Genomic DNA, 18,428 nt, shown 5'->3' on the forward strand with positions numbered 1-18,428 from the left:
TTGAAGCAATCTCTTTAAGCGGACTCTTTTTTGTTTGCCAGATTGGTTTAGATTACTTAATCTTCCTTTGATCATACCAATTGGCGAATAAACCATTTGTAGGACAGAGAGGTACAAGTTATATCCATCGCCAGACTCTGTGTTTGTATCGTGGAAACCCAAGATAGTTATCGGTTCAAACTCGTCGTGTTCCAACTGCTGTGGTAATCGACATTCAGACGCAAATGTTCCCCCTTTTGTAAACTCACTTGGTTCTATGCTCTCCCATTCCAAAAACTGTAGTCCCGTGTAGATCTAAAGTCACATTTTGATAAAAAGAAAAAAAAACAGCTGAGTAAGATTCAAATTGAATTAGGATACATGTGTGTTGAGATAACAAGATATAGAAACAATGGTGATTAATGTTATTTGAACGTTATATCCGTTTTAAAAGCCTAAACATACCTTCACAAGAAATATTTTTGCTTGATCTCGACGTGATTTGAACACGCAACCTCCTGATCTGGAGTCAGGCGCGCTACCGTTGCGCCACGAAATCTTGATTTTCGATGTAATTTCTATCTTTATATTTTAGGAACTACGGTGTCTTTTATAAGGGAATGAATATCCCAAATATCCCAATCAGCTAAAAGCCAACGAACTGCGTAAAATTTTTCTTCATATTGGACCAATAATCTTCAAGGGAATTTTATAAACAGAAAAGTAAACCCATTTTTTGTATTAAGAGTTGGAAATTCGTATTCTCTGCTCTAGTATACGTTGTCTAAAACCTACTCTTAATTGGCTCAAGATTTTTTGCAATATTTTGCTTTTCAATTTGGAGAAATTTATAGCAACAACCACCTCATTCACAATGTTCATTCACTCATTCATTTAGTTGATGACTTGAGATCGATGGCTCACTTAATTAATTTTTTCTCTGCTTTTCCATATGAAACTTTCTGGGGTCACGTGAAGATGCTTTAAAAATGCTTTTTAAAATTGGGTTCCGTCTTTTGCAATGATAACAACTAATAAATAATAAATAATAACACTTGTATTTCCCCATATGGATTTCAGAGTTTGGCGTAATGTTGTATTCAGCTCGTCATTTCATAGATCAATGTCGTACAGAAATGCAGTATTTGCAGAAGGTTGGTTCACCGATGTAACTTAAATTTTGCAGTGTAATTTTCAAGCTGGGTCCTATGCTAAACCAATGTAGGAATTCAACTACTGCGAATAATCCTCACTTTAATATGTAATGTTGGAAAAATTGTGGCTATGATTAGAATTTTTGTATTGGACTGGCAAGTTTGACCAAATGCGGTACCAAACTCTTCATCATTATGTCTGCTTTGGTCTAAGCTGAGAAAATCGGTGTCAGCGGAATGTTGGTTAACCTATCAGAAACTTGTCCCTATTCTAAACTAATCTTGAAATCCTTTCATTACAAATTATTTGTTGGATACATTGGTTATCTGCGATGTAAAAAACATGAAAATCTCAAAGGTGCATACAGACATTGGGTTGGTAGCGGGGTACTTACATTGGTTGAACCTGACTTTTCAAACGTGGCCCAATTTGCATATTGGCCTGGCTGTTTAAAACGTAATTCCAATATTTTTCAAGCCGTGACCCCATTTGCATTCATTTAAATAGATTAACCAACGCTAACCTTACCGAAATGAACATAGGCTTGACATATTGGGCAATATTGCGAGCAATATTGTTTCTTGCCCGTGAATCAGGCACGTCAGTTGATGTTGATTTGATGATTTCCACCATGGCCAACCAAGTTATCCGATTTTGCAACAATATTGTGTTTTTGATCCAAACAAGTGAAATGGCTAATTATGCCCCTTCCCAGAACCTAATTTTGTAAAAAACAGAACCAAAACGAAACTGCCAAATACTAATTATGCCGAGCCTTCATCATCATCATCGGAGCGTCCGGCAACAAAGAAGTCTAACAAGTAGTGCAAGTTACACCTGTAGCTCCACGTATTCCCCAAGGTACATTCATTATGGAATTTTGTTATATTTTTCTCTCAATACAGTGTTCATATTGCCTTGTGTATTTCAGGAAATAAAGTTAACTCGGAACCGAAAAGTGAAAGAGAGTAACCATAAGGAAAAGGGTGATGGCTCTACAACACAAGCAGGTGATTCTATACAGGTTTTGAAGGTGATATGGTGAAATAGCATACTATTTTTTCTTCATTGCAGAAGCTCTAAAAAACCTAACAACGGCAACATCAAATAAGACTGTAACCAAAGCCCAGAAGTCAAAAGGTACGATATGTAATAATTTGAATTATGAAACTGTAAGTCCAGATTATAACTTTTTATATTTGTGGTATAGTAACTCCTGCTGAAAAGCCAGAGTCTGATTCGTCTGTTCTGTAACAAGCTCACCCTTCTGTCCCTTTAGAAAGAGTTCTGAAAATCTAGATCACAATAGCTCTGAAGAATCTACGTCAGAGGACGAGGTGAAAGAAAGGAATTCAAATGACTGAAATACGCCTTCAGAACGGGAACTCATCCAGCAAAAGAAGAAGGGGGAGGGGGTGTTTCACGAACAAGATGAAGAGACCAGAAGATGAAACGGTAACTCAACCGATAGAAGGGGGTGTGGCTCACGTCCAAATGAGAGAAACCAGAGAAATTTTGGTGTAAAACGACGAGGTAATACAGGATGTTATTTCTGTAAGCGATGAAGACATATTGGGTAAGGAAAATGTCTTTATTGGTACACCTAAGTGACAACTACTAAAGATTTCTTTTGTTTACTTGTTTGTTGTTGTAGTAATCCAGCAGGCAGAAAAAGCAATGTTGGTACAGGTTGACGTTGCAAAAATGCTTATTGAGATCAAAATGGGAATACAGCAGCTGACTGACTTGTTCATGACGAGGAGACTTGAAATCGCTACCAACCTGCCTACACCAATTAATGGCTCGCCATGCTCAACTGACTGTGCCGATGAGTTGCCTGTGACAACTCCCAGCTAGCATGTCTTTATTGGTAAAATATTTTTTTCCGACAATATTCTTCGATCGATAACCCACATATTGGTATAATATTATATTATTACTTTGTTGCGACAAGGTGGCTGTTAAATTTTTTTGTTATATTACCAATAAATGACTATTATCAAAGATGAATAAATTAATATAATTTTTTTTTATTTTCCCAATAACGGATCATTAAATAATGATTACATCGTTTTCTATGATAAAGCTATAGTCTTTTACATTTACCACATGTTCAAAATCCTAAATGATTGGATAGCTGCTGTCTTTTAAGCCGAGAGTGGGTTTGAACCATCGTCCTTTGTGTCACCAATCAAACACTATAACCACTACACCAGAAACGGTGATGATAATAAAGTCCCGATGTGACCGGATGGATAGTGCATACTTACACATTGTCATGGTTATAGCCCAGCGTGAGCAAAATCGATTTAATTTACATCAGTGTAGAAATTTATGATTATTGAGACTATTTGTTTCATAAGTCATTTGTTTGCTGCAAGTGGGTTTGAACCAACCTCCATAGAATTACCTATATGGATATATAATAATAGCAGTTTTAACATTTCATCTCCTTAACGTTTAAGATAAATTATATTACGTTAGCGCGAAGGTAGAGTTTTAAATTCGAAGTACGTAAGTTAGTTGTTCGAGACTTGTGCAAGATATGGATTTTAAGAAAATTGGATTGTTCAGTTAGGCAATTGTATGCAGAACTAACGAATTGAATACGATATAAAACTTTTAGGATTTTGAACGCATGTTAAATGTAAAAGACTATAGCTTTTTCATAAAAAAAGGATTTATTATTTTTTTAATGGTCCGTTATTGGGAAAATAACAAAAAGTAATATTGATTTATTCATTTTTCATAATAGCCATTCATTGGGAAAACAACAAAACAATTTAACAGCCACCTTGACGCAGCAAAGTAATAATCTAATATTATACCAATATGTGGGTTATCGACCGAAGAATCTTCTCGGAAAACAATATTTTACCATTACGGGACTAGACTTATCCATTTTTTGGCCGTAGGAACATCCTTGGCGAGATCCTCTGCATCTGTCTATTTCCTGTCGGGACAAACCCCTATAGGGAATCCCCTCTTAACCCTTGTTTACGTGGCTTCTAGAAGTTAAAAACTTTTATTGCATCAAGTCGAAAAATATTTGTAACACCGATCTTGGTCTAGTGGTTATAGCATTGGATTGGTGACTCAAGGTGTGATGGTTCAAACCCACTCAAGGCCAAAATCAAGAACTTGTCTAATAACAAGTAGAAGATAAATAAATATTCCACGATGGACTATATAACCATAAACACAACAACCAGATTTCCGTCAAAATTTTAAAAGTAGTAAAACTTTTATTTTACCAATAAAAGTGAAAAAAGTAAAACAAGTTGAAAAAATATTGTGAGCCAACAAATTTGGGTGCAAAAATATATTGGAAAAATATTTAAAAAAATTATTTTACCAACATCTCAATTGTAGGAATATAATATTTTAGCAATATTTGGGAAATATACTCTGCTAGCTGGGCTCAGACGTTTTTCGAGGAACTTGAAGTTAAGATGAGGAATGATTTTCTACCTGTTTTAATCTTTTTTGTTTACTCTTTAATTTAGACATAATTTGGCGTTGGGCCAGCAACACCAGCCAAGAGTTGACAAACGACACCATTCTAAAGAAAATGGGATTAGACACTTTCGCTAATGCAGCGGATGAGGACGGTGGGGTCGCTGATAGGAAGAAACTCACTGCCATTAAGAAAACTGCCATAGACAAGTTTTTAAAGCAAAAAGTACGACGTGGAACGGCAGACGAAGCCGTCAACAACGATTAAACTTAAAAAACACGTAATTTGGAGTTGTTTGCTCTTTGCTACCACGTTTAATAAACTGTATTGGCAGCTATATCTGTTTTCGTTTCATTAATTAGCCCAATCCCCATTTTTGATCTGTTCCAATGCACCCTCTGTTTCAGAAACCTTGCATTGGCTTCAGTTCGTAACCGCACATATATGGTGATTTGGTACAACATTGTTGTTTACATATGATTCTTTATCATGGTTAAACATTGGCTTCAAATAACGGTCTTTCAAGATGGAGATGAGTCAGGCACAAGATAGAGCCAATATTCCACCGATATTCCACCAAGGTCGTATTGGCCCAATGCTAAAATTGGACGAATGGTGGACCTGTCTCATATCGATCTTGGAACAACGTTAAATTTGCTTCCAGCACAATATTGGTCCAATGCAGCAATTGTTTCAGAAATCTTATGTTGGTTGCAGTTCGTAACCGCACATATGTGGTGTATTCGCACAAAGGTACACTTTCTCCTTACAGTAGATTCAGTGAGATGATGCTTACAATGCGCGAAATGATGAGAATTCGTCCAGATGTGTAAATAGACAATACGACCGGTTAGTATCGTTGAACTTCCTGGAATTGGAGACAATTAGTTGGGCTAGATTTATCCCGGCTGTGGACGTCGACCACACCGAGGAGCTACAATCAGAGGCGGCCTGAAAGTAGGATGGGATGGTCCAACGGTTGCGTCTTCTGGCATCTGCGGAATTGAGCCTAAACACGGATGTCGTCTGCAAATTCCCAATGGGTAAACGGTGAATGGTCCTGAATCCAGATACTTACAACATTTCCTATTCAAAAAAATATTCTAAGTCCACTCAAATACAAGTTACAAAGCCTGGACTCTCTACTGAGTCCAAGCCGACAACAAAGACAATTCAACGGGTATTTGACCTGAGGGGGAGGACTCAAGACTCGGGACAGGAAGGTTCAATGAAGAGACGCTTACTGTTTGAGTGTTTGTGAATGGATCATTGAGCTAACCTGAAATCGGCCAACTCAAGATGGTGTTTTGAGCCAGGACTCTTTTGTGCTTTCGTGGGGCCTCTAAAGTGAGAAATTCTCCCATGAGACTATTTCCTATAAACTCCGCTTACGCTTCGGCCTGGGGAGTTTTGTCAGATTGGTGTGTGGGAAGGCGTTCCGATCCCCTGTGCAATGACGTAACTGTGGTAGCAGCCTTTTTAGCCGACCAGGCAAATTCTAAGGCGTATAGCACGATTGGTGTTTATCGCTGGGCGGACCTCGATGGGCTGTCGTCGTTCAATTTGTATCAAGAAGTATACCAGAGGTGCAAGCATGGATGGTTCAGTGCTAGAATGCGCGCCCGCCACGCGGGCGGCCCGGGTTCGATTCCCAATCGATGCATTTTAATCACCGTTGCCTACGACACATTGGTAGAATCTACTCTATTGAGTTTATTTTGCTGATATTCTTGCGCAGTACGCGTAAGGACGGTTCTTAGTGGTTAGTGGTGGTTGAAGCAATCTCTTTAAGCGGACTCTTTTTTGTTTGCGAGATTGGTTTAGATTACTTAATCTTCCTTTGATCATACCAATTGGCGAATAAACCATTTGTAGGATAGAGAGGTACAAGTTATATCCATCGCCAGACTCTGTGTTTGTATCGTGGAAACCCAAGATAGTTATCGGTTCAAACTCGTCGTGTTCCAACTGCTGTGGTAATCGACATTCAGACGCAAATGTTCCCCCTTTTGTAAACTCACTTGGTTCTATGCTCTCCCATTCCAAAAACTGTAGTCCCGTGTAGATCTAAAGTCACATTTTGATAAAAAGAAAAAAAAAACAGCTGACTAAGATTCAAATTGAATTAGGATACATGTGTGTTGAGATAACAAGATATAGAAACAATGGTGATTAGTGTTATTTGAACGTTGTATCCGTTTTAAAAGCCTAAACATACCTTCACAAGAAATATTTTTGCTTGATCTCGACGTGATTTGAACACGCAACCTCCTGATCTGGATTCAGACGCGCTACCATTGCGCCACAAAATTTTGATTTTCGATGTAATTACTATCGTTATATTTTGGGAACTACGGTGTCTTTTATAAAGGAATAGATTTTGATGGTAAGATTGATTATCACACGAACACATTTAGTCTTTTGAAAGAGTCAGTCAGATTAGTCAGGTTATTTTTTTATATTTCCTTGGATCTTTTGATCGCCACAAGCCTTGATTTCCGTAATGAAAGCTAACAAGCTTAGGCATGATAGTCGGCTACAATAGATGGGTTGTCGTCGTGCAATTTGTATCAAGAAGTATACGTGAAGGGCAAACATCGATGGTTCAGTGGTAGAATGCTCTCCCGCCACGCGGGTGGCCCGGGTTCGATTCCCGGTCGATGCATTTTAATCACCATTGCCCAAGACAGATTGGTAGAATCTACTCTATTGAGTTTAGTTTGCTGTTATTCTTGCGCAGAACGTATAAGGACGGTACTTAGTGGTTAGTGGTGGTTGAAGCAATCTCTTTAAGCGGACTCTTTTTTGTTTGCCAGATTGGTTTAGATTACTTAATCTTCCTTTGATCATACCAATTGGCGAATAAACCATTTGTAGGACAGAGAGGTACAAGTTATATCCATCGCCAGACTCTGTGTTTGTATCGTGGAAACCCAAGATAGTTATCGGTTCAAACTCGTCGTGTTCCAACTGCTGTGGTAATCGACATTCAGACGCAAATGTTCCCCCTTTTGTAAACTCACTTGGTTCTATGCTCTCCCATTCCAAAAACTGTAGTACCGTGTAGATCTAAAGTCACATTTTGATAAAAAGAAAAAAAAAACAGCTGAGTAAGATTCAAATTGAATTAGGATACATGTGTGTTGAGATAACAAGATATAGAAACAATGGTGATTAATGTTATTTGAACGTTATATCCGTTTTAAAAGCCTAAACATACCTTCACAAGAAATATTTTTTCTTGATCTCGACTTGATTTGAACACGCAACCTCCTGATCTGGAGTCAGGCGCGCTACCGTTGCGCCACGAAATCTTGATTTTCGATGTAATTACTATCGCTATATTTTGGGAACTACGGTGTCTTTTATAAAGGAATAGATTCTGATGGTAAGATTGATTATCACACGAACACATTTAGTCTTTTGAAAGAGTCAGTCAGATTAGTCAGGTTATTTTTTTATATTTCCTTGGATCTTTTGATCGCCACAAGCCTTGATTTCCGTAATGAAAGCTAACAAGCTTAGGCATGATAGTCGGCTACAATAGATGGGTTGTCGTCGTGCAATCTGTATCAAGAAGTATAAGAGAGGGGCAAGCATCGATGGTTCAGTGGTAGAATGCTCGCCTGCCACGCGGGCGGCCCGGGTTCGATTCCCGGTCGATGCATTTTAATCACCATTGCCCAAGACAGATTGGTAGAATCTACTCTATTGAGTTTAGTTTGCTGATATTCTTGCGATAACATGATATAGAAACAATGGTGATTAATGTTATTTGAACGTTATATCCGTTTTAAAAGCCTAAACATACCTTTACAAGAAATATTTTTGCTTGATCTCGACGTGATTTGAACACGCATCCTCCTGATCTGGAGTCAGGCGCGCTACCGTTGCGCCACGAAATCTTGATTTTCGATGTAATTTCTATCGTTATATTTTAGGAACTACGGTGTCTTTTATAAGGGAATGAATATCCCAAATATCCCAATCAGCTAAAAGCCAACGAACTGCGTAAAATTTTTCTTCATATTGGACCAATAATCTTCAAGGGAATTTTATAAACAGAAAAGTAAACCCATTTTTTGTATTAAGAGTTGGAAATTCGTATTTTCTGCTCTAGTATACGTTGTCTAAAACCTACTCTTAATTGGCTCAAGATTTTTTGCAATATTTTGCTTTTCAATTTGGAGAAATTTATAGCAAGAACCACCTCATTCACAATGTTCATTCACTCATTCATTTAGTTGATGACTTGAGATCGATGGCTCACTTAATTAATTTTTTCTCTGCTTTTCCATATGAAACTTTCTGGGGTCACGTGAAGATGCTTTAAAAATGCTTTTTAAAATTGGGTTCCGTCTTTTGCAATGATAACAACTAATAAATAATAAATAATAACACTTGTATTTCCCCATATGGATTTCAGAGTTTGGCGTAATGTTGTATTCAGCTCGTCATTTCATAGATCAATGTCGTACAGAAATGCAGTATTTGCAGAAGGTTGGTTTACCGATGTAACTTAAATTTTGCAGTGTAATTTTCAAGCTTGGTCCTATGCTAAACCAATGTAGGAATTCAACTACTGCGAATAATCCTCACTTTAATATGTAATGTTGGCAAAATTGTGGCTATGATTAGAATTTTTGTATTGGACTGGCAAGTTTGACCAAATGCGGTACCAAACTCTTCATCATTATGTCTGCTTTGGTCTAAGCTGAGAAAATCGGTGTCAGCGGAATGTTGGTTAACCTATCAGAAACTTGTCCCTATTCTAAACTAATCTTGAAATCCTTTCATTACAAATTATTTGTTGGATACATTGGTTATCTGCGATGTAAAAAACATGAAAATCTCAAAGGTGCATACAGACATTGGGTTGGTAGCGGGGTACTTACATTGGTTGAACCTGACTTTTCAAACGTGGCCCAATTTGCATATTGGCCTGGCTGTTTAAAACGTAATTCCAATATTTTTCAAGCCGTGACCCCATTTGCATTCATTTAAATAGATTAACCAACGCTAACCTTACCGAAATGAACATAGGCTTGACATATTGGGCAATATTGCGAGCAATATTGTTTCTTGCCCGTGAATCAGGCACGTCAGTTGATGTTGATTTCCACCATGGTGTTTTTGATCCAAACAAGTGAAATGGCTAATTATGCCCCTTCCCAGAACCTAATTTTGTAAAAAACAGAACCAAAACGAAACTGCCAAATACTAATTATGCCGAGCCTTCATCATCATCATCGGAGCGTCCGGCAACAAAGAAGTCTAACAAGTAGTGCAAGTTACACCTGTAGCTCCACGTATTCCCCAAGGTACATTCATTATGGAATTTTGTTATATTTTTCTCTCAATACAGTGTTCATGTTGCCTTGTGTATTTCAGGAAATAAAGTTAACTCGGAACCGAAAAGTGAAAGAGAGTAACCATAAGGAAAAGGGTGATGGCTCTACAACACAAGCAGGTGATTCTATACGGGTTTTGAAGGTGATATGGTGAAATAGCATACTATTTTTTCTTCATTGCAGAAGCTCTAAAAAACCTAACAACGGCAACATCAAATAAGACTGTAACCAAAGCCCAGAAGTCAAAAGGTACGATATGTAATAATTTGAATTATGAAACTGTAAGTCCAGATTATAACTTTTTATATTTGTGGTATAGTAACTCCTGCTGAAAAGCCAGAGTCTGATTCGTCTGTTCTGTAACAAGCTCACCCTTCTGTCCCTTTAGAAAGAGTTCTGAAAATCTAGATCACAATAGCTCTGAAGAATCTACGTCAGAGGACGAGGTGAAAGAAAGGAATTCAAATGACTGAAATACGCCTTCAGAACGGGAACTCATCCAGCAAAAGAAGAAGGGGGAGGGGGTGTTTCACGAACAAGATGAAGAGACCAGAAGATGAAACGGTAACTCAACCGATAGAAGGGGGTGTGGCTCACGTCCAAATGAGAGAAACCAGAGAAATTTTGGTGTAAAACGACGAGGTAATACAGGATGTTATTTCTGTAAGCGATGAAGACATATTGGGTAAGGAAAATGTCTTTATTGGTACACCTAAGTGACAACTACTAAAGATTTCTTTTGTTTACTTGTTTGTTGTTGTAGTAATCCAGCAGGCAGAAAAAGCAATGTTGGTACAGGTTGACGTTGCAAAAATGCTTATTGAGATCAAAATGGGAATACAGCAGCTGACTGACTTGTTCATGACGAGGAGACTTGAAATCGCTACCAACCTGCCTACACCAATTAATGGCTCGCCATGCTCAACTGACTGTGCCGATGAGTTTCCTGTGACAACTCCCAGCTAGCATGTCTTTATTGGTAAAATATTTTTTTCCGACAATATTCTTCGATCGATAACCCACATATTGGTATAATATTATATTATTACTTTGTTGCGACAAGGTGGCTGTTAAATTTTTTTGTTATATTACCAATAAATGACTATTATCAAAGATGAATAAATTAATATAATTTTTTTTTATTTTCCCAATAACGGATCATTAAATAATGATTACATCGTTTTCTATGATAAAGCTATAGTCTTTTACATTTACCACATGTTCAAAATCCTAAATGATTGGATAGCTGCTGTCTTTTAAGCCGAGAGTGGGTTTGAACCATCGTCCTTTGTGTCACCAATCCAACACTATAACCACTACACCAGAAACGGTGATGATAATAAAGTCCCGATGTGACCGGATGGATAGTGCATACTTACACATTGTCATGGTTATAGCCCAGCGTGAGCAAAATCGATTTAATTTACATCAGTGTAGAAATTTATGATTATTGAGACTATTTGTTTCATAAGTCATTTGTTTGCTGCAAGTGGGTTTGAACCAACCTCCATAGAATTACCTATATGGATATATAATAATAGCAGTTTTAACATTTCATCTCCTTAACGTTTAAGATAAATTATATTACGTTAGCGCGAAGGTAGAGTTTTAAATTCGAAGTACGTAAGTTAGTTGTTCGAGACTTGTGCAAGATATGGATTTTAAGAAAATTGGATTGTTCAGTTAGGCAATTGTATGCAGAACTAACGAATTGAATACGATATAAAACTTTTAGGATTTTGAACGCATGTTAAATGTAAAAGACTATAGCTTTTTCATAAAAAAAGGATTTATTATTTTTTTAATGGTCCGTTATTGGGAAAATAACAAAAAGTAATATTGATTTATTCATTTTTCATAATAGCCATTCATTGGGAAAACAACAAAACAATTTAACAGCCACCTTGACGCAGCAAAGTAATAATCTAATATTATACCAATATGTGGGTTATCGACCGAAGAATCTTCTCGGAAAACAATATTTTACCATTACGGGACTAGACTTATCCATTTTTTGGCCGTAGGAACATCCTTGGCGAGATCCTCTGCATCTGTCTATTGCCTGTCGGGACAAACCCCTATAGGGAATCCCCTCTTAACCCTTGTTTACGTGGCTTCTAGAAGTTAAAAACTTTTATTGCATCAAGTCGAAAAATATTTGTAATACCGATCTTGGTGTAGTGGTTATAGCATTGGATTGGTGACTCAAGGTGTGATGGTTCAAACCCACTCAAGGCCAAAATCAAGAACTTGTCTAATAACAAGTAGAAGATAAATAAATATTCCACGATGGACTATATAACCATAAACACAACAACCAGATTTCCGTCAAAATTTTAAAAGTAGTAAAACTTTTATTTTACCAATAAAAGTGAAAAAAGTAAAACAAGTTGAAAAAATATTGTGAGCCAACAAATTTGGGTGCAAAAATATATTGGAAAAATATTTAAAAAAATTATTTTACCAACATCTCAATTGTAGGAATATAATATTTTAGCAATATTTGGGAAATATACTCTGCTAGCTGGGCTCAGACGTTTTTCGAGGAACTTGAAGTTAAGATGAGGAATGATGCAACGCTAAAGACACAAATCAGAAACGTCCTGACCCTGGTGAGGACCAACAAGAGCCTAAAGGCTATTGTCAGAAATGTATTAAAGAGCCTTATGTCTAAAGAGCTCAGAATGATGTACTTCCCCCGTAAAAAAACTAAAGTTAAACACGTCTTTACTGATATGTAGATGATTTGTTCCTTTGTAATCGGTAAACTTTTAAAGCAATTCCCTTTTTTCTACCTGTTTTAATCTTTTTTGTTTACTCTTTAATTTAGACATAATTTGGCGTTGGGCCAGCAACACCAGCCAAGAGTTGACAAACGACACCATTCTAAAGGAAATGGGATTAGACACTTTCGCTAATGCAGCGGATGAGGACGGTGGGGTCGCTGATAGAAAGAAACTCACTTCCATTAAGAAAACTGCCATAGACAAGTTTTTAAAGCAAAAAGTACGACGTGGAACGGCAGACGAAGCCGTCAACAACGATTAAACTTAAAAAACACGTAATTTGGAGTTGTTTGCTCTTTGCTACCACGTTTAATAAACTGTATTGGCAGCTATATCTGTTTTCGTTTCATTAATTAGCCCAATCCCCATTTTTGATCTGTTCCAATGCACCGTCTGTTTCAGAAACCTTGCATTGGCTTCAGCTCGTAACCGCACATATATGGTGATTTGGTACAACATTGTTGTTTACATATGATTCTTTATCATGGTTAAACATTGGCTTCAAATAACGGTCTTTCAAGATGGAGATGAGTCAGGCACAAGATAGAGCCAATATTCCACCGATATTCCACCAAGGTCGTATTGGCCCAATGCTAAAATTGGACGAATGGTGGACCTGTCTCATATCGATCTTGGAACAACGTTAAATTTGCTTCCAGCACAATATTGGTCCAATGCAGCAATTGTTTCAGAAATCTCATGTTGGTTGCAGTTCGTAACCGCACATATGTGGTGCATTCCCACAAAGGTACACTTTCTCCTTACAGTAGATTCAGTGAGATGATGCTTACGATGCGCGAAATGATGAGAATTCGTCCAGATGTGTAAATAGACAATACGACCGGTTAGTATCGTTGAACTTCCTGGAATTGGAGACAATTAGTTGGGCTAGATTTATCCCGGTTGTGGACGTCGACCACACCGAGGAGAAATGATGAGAATTCGTCCAGATGTGTAAATAGACAATACGACCGGTTAGTATCGTTGAACTTCCTGGAATTGGAGACAATTAGTTGGGCTAGATTTATCCCGGTTGTGGACGTCGACCACACCGAGGAGCTACAATCAGAGGCGGCCTGAAAGTAGGATGGGACGGTCCAACGGTTGCGTCTTCTGGCATCTGCGGAATTGAGCCTAAACACGGATGTCGTCTGCAAATTCCCAATGGGTAAACGGTGAATGGTCCTGAATCCAGATACTTACAACATTTCCTATTCAAAAAAAATATTCTAAGTCCACTGAAATACAAGTTACAAAGCCTGGACTCTCTACTGAGTCCAAGCCGACAACAAAGACAATTCAACGGGTATTTGACCTGAGGGGGAGGACTCAAGACTCGGGACAGGAAGGTTCAATGAAGAGACGCTTACTGTTTGAGTGTTTGTGAATGGATCATTGAGCTAACCTGAAATCGGCCAACTCAAGATGGTGTTTTGAGCCAGGACTCTTTTGTGCTTTCGTGGGGCCTCTAAAGTGAGAAATTCTCCCATGAGACTATTTCCTATAAACTCCGCTTACGCTTCGGCCTGGGGAGTTTTGTCAGATTGGTGTGTGGGAAGGCGTTCCGATCCCCTGTGCAATGACGTAACTGTGGTAGAAGCCTTTTTAGCCGACCAGGCAAATTCTAAGGCGTATAGCACGATTGGTGTTTATCGCTGGGCGGACCTCGATGGGCTGTCGTCGTTCATTTTGTATCAAGAAGTATACCAGAGGTGCAAGCATGGATAGTTCAGTGCTAGAATACGCGCCCGCCACGCGGGCGGCCCGGGTTCGATTCCCAATCGATGCATTTTAATCACCGTTGCCTACGACAGATTGGTAGAATCTACTCTATTGAGTTTATTTTGCTGATATTCTTGCGCAGTACGCGTAAGGACGGTTCTTAGTGGTTAGTGGTGGTTGAAGCAATCTCTTTAAGCGGACTCTTTTTTGTTTGCGAGATTGGTTTAGATTACTTAATCTTTCTTTGATCATACCAATTGGCGAATAAACCATTTTTAGGACAGAGAGGTACAAGTTATATCCATCGCCAGACTCTGTGTTTGTATAGTTGAAACCCAAGATAGTTATCGGTTCAAACTCGTCGTGTTCCAACTGCTGTGGTAATCGACATTCAGACGCAAATGTTCCCCTTTTTGTAAACTCACTTGGTTCTATGCTCTCCCATTCCAAAAACTGTAGTCCCGTGTAGATCTAAAGTCACATTTTGATAAAAAGAAAAAAAAAACAGCTGACTAAGATTCAAATTGAATTAGGATACATGTGTGTTGAGATAACAAGATATAGAAACAATGGTGATTAATGTTATTTGAACGTTATATCCGTTTTAAAAGCCTAAACATACCTTCACAAGAAATATTTTTGCTTGATCTCGACGTGATTTGAACACGCAACTTCCTGATCTGGAGTCAGGCGCGCTACCGTTGCGCCACGAAATCTTGATTTTCGATGTAATTACTATCGTTATATTTTGGGAACTACGGTGTCTTTTATAAAGGAATAGATTCTGATGGTAAGATTGATTATCACACGAACACATTTAGTCTTTTGAAAGAGTCAGTCAGATTAGTCAGGTTATTTTTTTATATTTCCTTGGATCTTTTGATCGCCACAAGCCTTGATTTCCGTAATGAAAGCTAACAAGCTTAGGCATGATAGTCGGCTACAATAGATGGGTTGTCGTCGTGCAATTTGTATCAAGAAGTATACATGAGGGGCAAGCATCGATGGTTCAGTGGTAGAATGCTCGCCTGCCACGCGGGCGGCCCGGGTTCGATTCCCGGTCGATGCATTTTAATCACCATTGTCCAAGACAGATTGGTAGAATCTACTCTATTGAGTTTAGTTTGCTGATATTCTTGCGCAGTACGTATAAGGACGGTACTTAGTGGTTAGTGGTGGTTGAAGCAATCTCTTTAAGCGGACTATTTTTTGTTTGCCAGATTGGTTTAGATTACTTAATCTTCCTTTGATCATACCAATTGGCGTAAAACCATTTGTAGGACAGAGAGGTACAAGTTATATCCATCGCCAGACTGTGTGTTTGTATCGTGGAAACCCAAGATAGTTATCGGTTCAAACTCGTCGTGTTCCAACTGCTGTGGTAATCGACATTCAGACGCAAAAGTTCCCCCTTTTGTAAACTCACTTGGTTCTATGCTCTCCCATTCCAAAAACTGTAGTCCCGTGTAGATCTAAAGTCACATTTTGATAAAAAGAAAAAAAACAGCTGACTAAGATTCAAATTGAATTAGGATACATGTGTGTTGAGATAACAAGATATAGAAACAATGGTGATTAATGTTATTTGAACGTTATATCCGTTTTAAAAGCCTAAACATACCTTCACAAGAAATATTTTTGCTTGATCTCGACGTGATTTGAACACGCAACCTCTTGATCCGGAGTCAGGCGCGCTACCGTTGCGCCACGAAATCTTGATTTTCGATGTAATTACTATCGTTATATTTTGGGAACTACGGTGTCTTTTATAAAGGAATAGATTCTGATGGTAAGGTTGATTATTTAGTAAAATTCGTTCGACAGAACTGTGTGTGACCTTTTATATTGAGCATATTTATAGCAAACATGACTTGAAGTATGGCAACAGTGCCATACAAAAAAAGATGAAGAGGTGTGGACGAAGCCTATGAGGCACCACACGTCGGTATACTAATCAGATCTTTTTTTGCTCTTGCATAGCAAGCATGTCTAAACATCGTAAATCTAGGCGTTCTCGTAAGACGGGTTCGAGTTCGAGTTCCGACTCTGACTCGTCTGAGAGATCCGCCTCTTCTTCTAATTCTTTTTCAAGTACCTTTTCAGACATTACTAAGTTTAAACCAAAAAACTTTACGCTTAGCAGACGCAAATCGTTGGTTCTCGCTAATTGGATTGCGAAAGGCATAGGTGAAAGAAACTTGAAGTCTGCTAGAGAGGCGTACAAGCCTATTGTCAAACGTGGCAAAAAGGCTAGTGTCAGTGCCTCTGATCTTTTCACGAATCCCAAATTGGACGAGACATTCTACGGGGCCCTTAAATCTGCCAAGAATTCGAGTGCAACAATGGCCAATATTGACCAATTGGAGAAAGTGTATCGAAAACAGACAGATTTCATCCTGGATATGGCCAAACCTCTCTTATTTCTCCTCAACAAGAAAAGAAAGAGAAGCAACAACGACTCCAAGGCCTTGAGATCCCTGTTAATGCTGTGGGTTCACCTGTTTCGCGAGATCACCCACTCTAGACGACTCAACATTCTGACACAGACTCATCCCAATCACATCGGTCTACTTTCCCGCGCAGCAGGAAAACTTCCAGTTGGAGGCGAGGATCTGTTTGGGACGGATTTTGTCAATGAACTCGTCTCTCAAGTCAAGACCGCCAGTTTGATAATCAGCTCTGTGGCTGGACCATCGACTTCGGCAACACCGGGGAAATCGAGCCGTTCACATCCTCTATACGGCTCTCCCAACGACAACAACAGTTTCGCCCGGTATGCAAATTATTTTTTAATTTCTTTTTTCCCTCAGTTATTGGCCGATTGCCAGTTCATTCCGTTATCACATAGGCCCGTCTGACAATGACCTGTGGGTTGTGCCGTTAGATTTTTTGTTTGTCTACTATTACAAAAAAGCCGAATTTTTTGAACTGAAATTAATAACTAAACAGCAAAGGCGAATTTTCCCCTCTTTCAACGTAATATTCCACCAAACGCATCGATGGATAGCGTCCAGCTGGATATTTGGTCAACAGAGGTGGAGTTTATTTAAAAAAAAAAAAAATTAGAAGGGGGGGGGGCAAGTAGTACAGACGAAGGAGAAGAAAGCTAAGTCGACAAAGGTTACAGTCTAGTCTTTCGAGGCCAAAAGATATACTTGCGTCGAGGGCGTTTCTGAAACTCGTCCAAATTTTCACCTACCCTGCGTTTTGGTTTCTGTTCACAACCGAGGGCGTTTTTGGGTTACCCTTGCCTTTGCCTTGTCACTTGCCTTGGTGTAAAGCGGAATTGGCCGAGATGTCAATAACCTTTTGAATGTTTCATCGCTTCTTCTCTCCCTGATTGCATGGCGGAGAACAAGACCGACACCACCGTTATCTACATAAAATCGTTGCACATAAGTCCGACTGAAACTTTTTATGTGCTACGAGCGTGAGAAGGAGCTGCAGAACAAAGACGTAGGTCAGCGCCCCTACTCTCTCCTCTACGCTTGCTGTAAACCCGGGTAACATCTCATCCGCCCGCCAAAAACAAGAGATCTCTCCTTGAACTGTCACGGAAGTTGGTCATTCTGCTCTCTCTCTGACCCTCATGCCAATATTTAAGAACTTACGAAATCTCTCAAATGTGTTGGAGTCGATTCCGAAATGTCTTTTCCCCTTGCCCAACTGAGTAAGGCTCAACTCTCTGAGCCCCTCCATCACGTACTGAGCGACTTAATGTTTCTTTTCAATTTGTCCTGTCAAATGCGAAAAAAAAAAAAAAAAAATATATTTGCCTACATCAGTCAGATACCCCCAATCATGGAATCCTTTTTTTGATGTCACAACAATTGCTCCTTCTCTCCCTGAAATGTCTCGGAAGCTGGTATCTCTGCTCTTGACTCCCACACTACTAGAAACATACGAATCTCTTCAAATTTGTTTGAGTCGATTCCGAAATGTGTTTTACAATTGGCCAAATAAGTAAAACTCAACACT

General features: G+C 38.7%; 5 non-coding genes across 5 annotated transcripts; 2 read left to right on the forward strand and 3 right to left on the reverse strand.

The window, feature by feature from the left end:
* Positions 1-466: 466 nt before the first annotated feature.
* Trnaw-cca lies at positions 467-538 on the reverse strand. Its single transcript has one exon. It is a non-coding gene; the product is annotated as a tRNA-Trp (tRNA).
* A 7,649-nt stretch (positions 539-8,187) lies between these two features.
* On the forward strand, positions 8,188-8,258 carry Trnag-gcc. The gene has a single exon. It is a non-coding gene; the product is annotated as a tRNA-Gly (tRNA).
* A 166-nt stretch (positions 8,259-8,424) lies between these two features.
* On the reverse strand, positions 8,425-8,496 carry Trnaw-cca. The gene has a single exon. It is a non-coding gene; the product is annotated as a tRNA-Trp (tRNA).
* A 6,952-nt stretch (positions 8,497-15,448) lies between these two features.
* Trnag-gcc lies at positions 15,449-15,519 on the forward strand. Its single transcript has one exon. It is a non-coding gene; the product is annotated as a tRNA-Gly (tRNA).
* Positions 15,520-16,093: 574 nt separating this feature from the next.
* Trnar-ccg lies at positions 16,094-16,165 on the reverse strand. The gene has a single exon. It is a non-coding gene; the product is annotated as a tRNA-Arg (tRNA).
* Positions 16,166-18,428: the final 2,263 nt, after the last annotated feature.

This window comes from Daphnia pulex, chromosome 10 (assembly GCF_021134715.1).
Source record: "Daphnia pulex isolate KAP4 chromosome 10, ASM2113471v1".
Classification (NCBI taxonomy): Eukaryota; Metazoa; Arthropoda; class Branchiopoda; order Diplostraca; family Daphniidae; genus Daphnia; species Daphnia pulex.